Below are 6,331 nucleotides of genomic sequence, written 5' to 3'. Positions count from 1 at the left end.
TTGAAAATAATTATACCTTTGAAACGTCTTCCATTTTTGGGCGACGTGGTACATCCTCCTTCCAGTTAAGAGGTTCTTCTGAAGATTCAACAGCATTCGTACCTTTTGAAGTCCTAGGTTTCTGAAGGTACTGATTTCGTTCGAAACGCTGCGATTTTCGGTACCTGGGAGCCCCAGGTTTGCAGTTCCGACCGTAATGTCCAAACCATCCACAATCGTTGCAACGAGCGTTCTTGGCATAGCAAAATTTTGAATCAGTTTCATGTTTGTCTGAACCACAACCTCGACAATCCTGACGATGATAATTTCCTTCCCTCGGCTTGGAGAATGTTCTTTGATTTGGTCTATCATATGGAGTACGCCTTGAAACAGCTGGGGATTTTTTTTTATTATCTGACAATTTGCGCCGGGGGTCTTCAGATTTTCCCCAAAATTGAAAATTTGGTTCATTTTTGCGACTTAAAAACACATGTATTTTTTCAGGTTTCTAACATTTTTATTTTTTGAGTTAGCTTCGGTTAGATTTTTTTGTAAATAAAAAATAACCATTTTTCAAAGCTACATAACTCTGTTGTTTCTCAACGGAAATTATAAAATAGCACATCAAAATGCATTGAAATTTTATCAGCTTACCAAATAGAATAGTTGAAAAAAATTAAATAATGACCTTCAACATGAAAAGTTGTAAATAAACTTTAAATGGCGTCTAAAAGTACCGGCTGCACCACCGAATATTTTGCAAAAAATACCATTGTATAGCTCGATTTATGATGCAACTTTCATCTGAAGACACCAAAGTGGGCCATCAACACCTTGAAGAGTTATGAAAGAAATAATGACAATAAATCTCTTTTTTTGCATCGAAAACAAACAATGGTCGAACAACTGCACTCACATATGGAGATAGCAAGCACTTCTAACAACATGGAAACAAAAGAACTTACCAAAGCAGGTAAAAAACACTACTTTTTCGTGCTTTGTAGAGTGTTTGCAGCAAAACTGACTTTGAATTTTAACCAAAATTCTGAGTATCGTATTGTTTAAGTGATAAAACTTATAATGGGAATGTTGCTTTTACAACCTGGTCATATACTATATAACTTATTGATTTTTCGATCAAAGATCATTGTGAAGCATAATCAATGCCAATAGTAGAAGGTTCAGTTCTTGTGTTTGGGATCACAAAAATGTGATTCAAAAAAGCACTGGACACCAAAATCCTTTCCCATTGATCAAAAAAGTATGAGAAAGTGGCACAAATGTTGTAGAAATAATCAAAGAGCTCAGTATGGCCAGCCCAGGCTGTAAAATGATGAAAATATGATACTTAAACCGCATTCGTTTTCTACATTCGCCCAGTTTTGAGGTTTACCATACTAGAACGAACATAATTCGTCGTCAGTGTTTTGATACCTCGATCGCTCACACACGAATCTTCAGTGTTCCATTGTCCATTTTAAATGAAATCTGGGGAATTACGGATGTAAAACTTAGCGCATAAACTTCTAAAAATGATAGTAAAATGTGCATAACTTGTTGTGACCTGGTGCAAAACTGGGTATAAACGAATACGTTATTAGATTTTTGGATATAACATGAAGTCAGTTAAGCTGCAACAATCTACCGCCCCTTCTTTCATAACAGTCCCATATACAAAAATAAGCAAGCGAAACAATCAGCTTCTTCTGTTTTGGAATATATTTTTAAATTGTGACCACCACTTTCAGCATAAACGAAAATCGTTTCTAGGTTGTCATAATAAATCGTTAGGCCTGAAATTTTCGAAATTGGGTTATTGGTAAGGTCGAGAGCACCATTTTTATTCATTATGGGACTGTTAATCGACTATATTTGAAACCTTTTACGAATCTACTAGCATAACAGTCCCATACAAAATATATGTTTCTCACCAAGCTACTTTCTAAGACTTAAATTTGATCATTTTTGAACTTCTAAATGAAATTTTCAGAAAAAGAAACATACTTTTGCAAAAAAAAAATATCATGAATTCCACATTGTAAGTTGAATCTTTTTACGATTTTTGATTGCATCCGATAGTTTTTCGCTCAGGAAGTCATTCCTAAGAAAGTCAGACCTGCCTTCGAAAACTAGTGTGCATCATTCGACATCAAGTGAGTTAAAAAAATGTTTAAATGATTCAAAGCAATAAACCAAAGACTATTTCGCCGAAAGAAACATTGAAAAGTAACCAAATCCGTGGTATTTCACATATGGGACTGTTATTCAGGTATATTTCATATAGGACAGCCACGAATTGATATTTTTTTTCGAAATTTCTAGAACAAAACCCCTTTTTTTAGTCTTTTATGTTGAAGCCGTATGTTGACCTAAAATGACGAAAATTCATATGGGACTGTTATGCGAGTAAGGGCAGTCTGAAAAGGACGATAAAGTAGTGTTTTTTACCTGCTTTGGTAAGTTCTTTTGTTTCCATGTTGTTAGAAGTGCTTGCTATCTCCATATGTGAGTGCAGTTGTTCGACCATTGTTTGTTTTCGATGCAAAAAAAGAGATTTATTGTCATTATTTCTTTCATAACTCTTCAAGGTGTTGATGGCCCACTTTGGCGTCTTCAGATGAAAGTTGCATCATGAATCGAGCTATACAATGGTATTTTTTGCAAAATATTCGGTGGTGCAGCCGGTACTTTTAGACGCCATTTAAAGTTTATTTACAACTTTTCATGTTGAAGGTCATTATTTAATTTTTTTCAACTATTCTATTTGGTAAGCTGATAAAATTTCAATGCATTTTGATGTGCTATTTTATAATTTCCGTTGAGAAACAACAGAGTTATGTAGCTTTGAAAAATGGTTATTTTTTATTTACAAAAAAATCTAACCGAAGCTAACTCAAAAAATAAAAATGTTAGAAATCTGAAAAAATACATGTGTTTTTAAGTCGCAAAAATGAACCAAATTTTCAATTTTCGGGAAAATCTGAAGACCCCCGGCGCAAACCCGTCAGATAATAAAAAAAAATCCCCAGCTGCGACACCATTGTAGCTGGCAGACTCTCCGAATGGTCTAGACTTTTCCTTTTGCTGCATGAGTATTTCGCGACTGACAGCATAATTAACCAAAGCGTCCAAGCTCATTATGTTTTCAAGGCCCTTATCGCGCACTCTCTCGTCGCGTGTGCCCATCGTGATTTGCTGAAGGATTTCTTTTTCCTCTTGTTCTTTGAAACCGCATCTATTAGCTTTGCTTCGCAGTTTCAATAAGAACCGATTGAACGGCTCGTCCACCGATTGCTTGAGAGATCGAAATAATTCAAGCTCCACACGATCATTTTGTTTGCCGACAAAGAAATTGTTTAATCTCTTCACAGCGTTGTCAAACTCGGGTACCTCTGGAGGGCGCAAAGGTACTTTCACCGGCTCCGGGTATATCTCTTCTGGCACCGCACCTAAGTTGTAGTAAATATGCTGTAGACCACGACCACCACGTGCCAACAGCAGGATCAACTTCTCGTGTTGCGACTTAACTCTCTTTATCTCGAGCAACAGTTCAAACGCTCTGAACCATTCCTCCCACTCCTTGCGCTGCTGTTGAGTGTCCACAGTGTCATTAAATGGTTCAAGCGGCCAATCATCGTGACGTCCCATGTTGTTGCTAAAGAGAAATTATGTTTACATTTTAATAACACATTGAAAACAATCACGTGTAAGATGGGCAGTGTGGGTAATAAATTAATTGTCCCTTTTTTCTGTAAGGCATGTGTTTTTTTTTGTCTCCCTATCGAAGAAATTCTTAACGTTTGCAGTCATACAAGTTTCATAAATTATCTTCATATATTCACAACTTCAAATCATGCTACAAAAATATCCACCATATGTAAGCCAGATCGAAAATAATCAACACGGTGACTGTTTCCTTAGTTTCAGAATGTTCCGTTAAACGAGAGTTTGTCCACTTATACTGTCATGAAGGCTAGTTTAGAATATTTCTAAATGTGTAAATGCACATCATGTTTCCACATATTGGTATTTGTATTTTCTCTTCTACACTATCTCTACAGCCTACAAGCTGGACTAAAATTTATTTCACTCTCTACAGTTCAAATACTGGGCTAGAATCATTCCTCTCACTTTCTATGGGTGTACGTGTGCGTTCCTTGTCCGACAAATCATCTCTCTCTGCAGTTAAAATACTGGACTAGAAACGTATCACTCAGTTCACTCTCTGGTATTTGCGTTTTTATTTTCCTTTGCACCTCTACAGTCAAAAGACTGGGCTAATATTACTCGTTCTCTGCAGTCGGAGAGACTGGCCTAGAAATATTTATCCCTCTATCTCTATGGTTTGAACCAGACTAGAATTCATCTTTCCGCTTCAACTTTTTCGGTATTAGTGATTTGGTTAAACACACACCATATTATAAGTTGACCTCAGGTAAAACCTTGCTCTCGTTCTCGATTCCTTTTCCGTGGAAGTCACACAATATGGCTACCTAACAGCGTTTTCAAGTTCAAAATTGGAACGAGTCTGCGACAATTTCACTTTCTTGGGGAACATTAATCCTATTCTATTTTTGCCTTTCAAATTTCAACACTGTACATATCCACAGCAAACAGTGGCACACTTTGAAAGCTTCTAAATGGTCTTCAATTAGTCAGTCATTTTAGTGCAACGCCGCCATGTTGCATATTGAAAAAAAAATCACATGCATTTGATAAATTTTGTGTTTTCCGTTTTACCGCCTAGATTGTGAACAGTATTACACTTCTACGAACCTTCAGATCCGTTCGGCTGCGCCAAATGTAGAATCCCGTCAATTGTGATATTCCGGATACAAGAAAATACGCGATAACGTTTCGGTAGGAGAATTATATTTAAGTCAACTGTACGCAGCAAGAATCATTTGCCAACTAACTTGACATAGCAGTGTTTGTAAAGCATCAAGAATAAATATGTTTTCTCTCGCTCTCCCAGCGCGTCTCGGCTCATCTCTACACCTCCCATTCAAGTTTTCATCCTTCAGGCCTTTTCGTTTGTTGGGCTGTTGCCCTTTTCCATATTGCCCTTTAACAATTTTTCCCTTTTCATCTTTTCGTCATATGCCTGTTTTTCTTCTTGCCCTTTTACTTTTTGCCATTTTGTCTTTTTCCCTTTAGTCCTTTTTCTCTTTTTGCTCTTTTGCTCTTTTTCCTTAAAACCCTTTTGCACTATCAACCGTTTGCCCTTTTACCCTTTTTCCCTTTTGACCTTTTGCTCTTTTGCCCTTTTGATTTTTGCCTTTTTTCTCTTTTGCCCCTTGCCGTTTGCTGTTTGCCCTTTATCCCTTTGTCTTGTTTAAAATTTGCTCTTCTCCCTTTTGCCCTGTTACCACGTTGCCCTGAATTTGCCGTTTGCCTTTTTTTCTATTTTGCCCTTTGCCGTTTGCCCCATATGACGTTTGCTGTTTGCCCTTTTGCTTTTTTGCCCTTTTGCCCTTTTGCCCTTTTGTCCTTTTGCTCTTTTGCCCTACTTCCTTTTGTCCTTTTGCCCTTTTGCCCTTTTTGCCTTTTGCCCTTTTGCCCTTTTGCCCGTAAGCCCTTATGCCCTTTTGCTCTTTTGCCCTTTGCCCTTTTGCCCTTTTGCCCTTTAACCTTCATGCCCTTTTACCTTCTTGCCCTTTTACCCTTTTGCCTTCTTGCCCTTTTGCCCTTTTACCCTTTTGCCCTTTTGCCCTTTTGCCCTTTTGTCCTTTAGCCCTTTTGCCTACTTGCCTTCTTTCCCTTTTGCCCTTTTGCCCTTTTGCCCTTTTGCTCTTTTGCCCTTTTGCCCTTTTGCCCTTTTGCCCTTTTGCCCTTTTGCCCTTTTGCCATTTTGCCCTTTTGCCCTTTTGCCCTTTTGCCCTTTTGCCCTTTTGCCCTTTTGCCCTTTTGCCCTTTTGCCCTTCTGTTCTTTTAGCTCTTTGCCCTTTTACCCTTTTGCCCTTTTGCCGTTTTGCCGTTTTGCCGTTTTGCCCTTTTGCCCTTTTGCCCTTTTGCCATTTTGCCCTCTTGCCCTTTTGTTCTTTTAGCTCTTTGCCCTTTTACCCTTTTGCCCTTTTGCCCTTTTGCCCTTTTGCCCTTTTGCCCTTTTGCCCTTTTGCCCTTTTGCCCGTATGCCCTTATGCCCTTTTGCTCTTTTGCCGTTTTGCTCTTTTGCCCTTTCACCTTCTTGCCCTTTTACCCTTTTGCCATCTTGCCCTTTTGCCTATTTACCCTTTTGCCCGTTTGCCCTTTTGTCCTTTTGCCCTTTTGCTCTTTTGCCCATGTGCCCTTTTGCCTTTTCCCCTTTTGCCCTTTTGCCCTTTTGCTTTTTGCCATTTGCCCTTTTGCCCTT

Source organism: Uranotaenia lowii, chromosome 3 (genome assembly GCF_029784155.1).
Source record: "Uranotaenia lowii strain MFRU-FL chromosome 3, ASM2978415v1, whole genome shotgun sequence".
NCBI classification, from domain to species: Eukaryota; Metazoa; Arthropoda; class Insecta; order Diptera; family Culicidae; genus Uranotaenia; species Uranotaenia lowii.
This window is presented reverse-complemented; position numbering follows the sequence as displayed.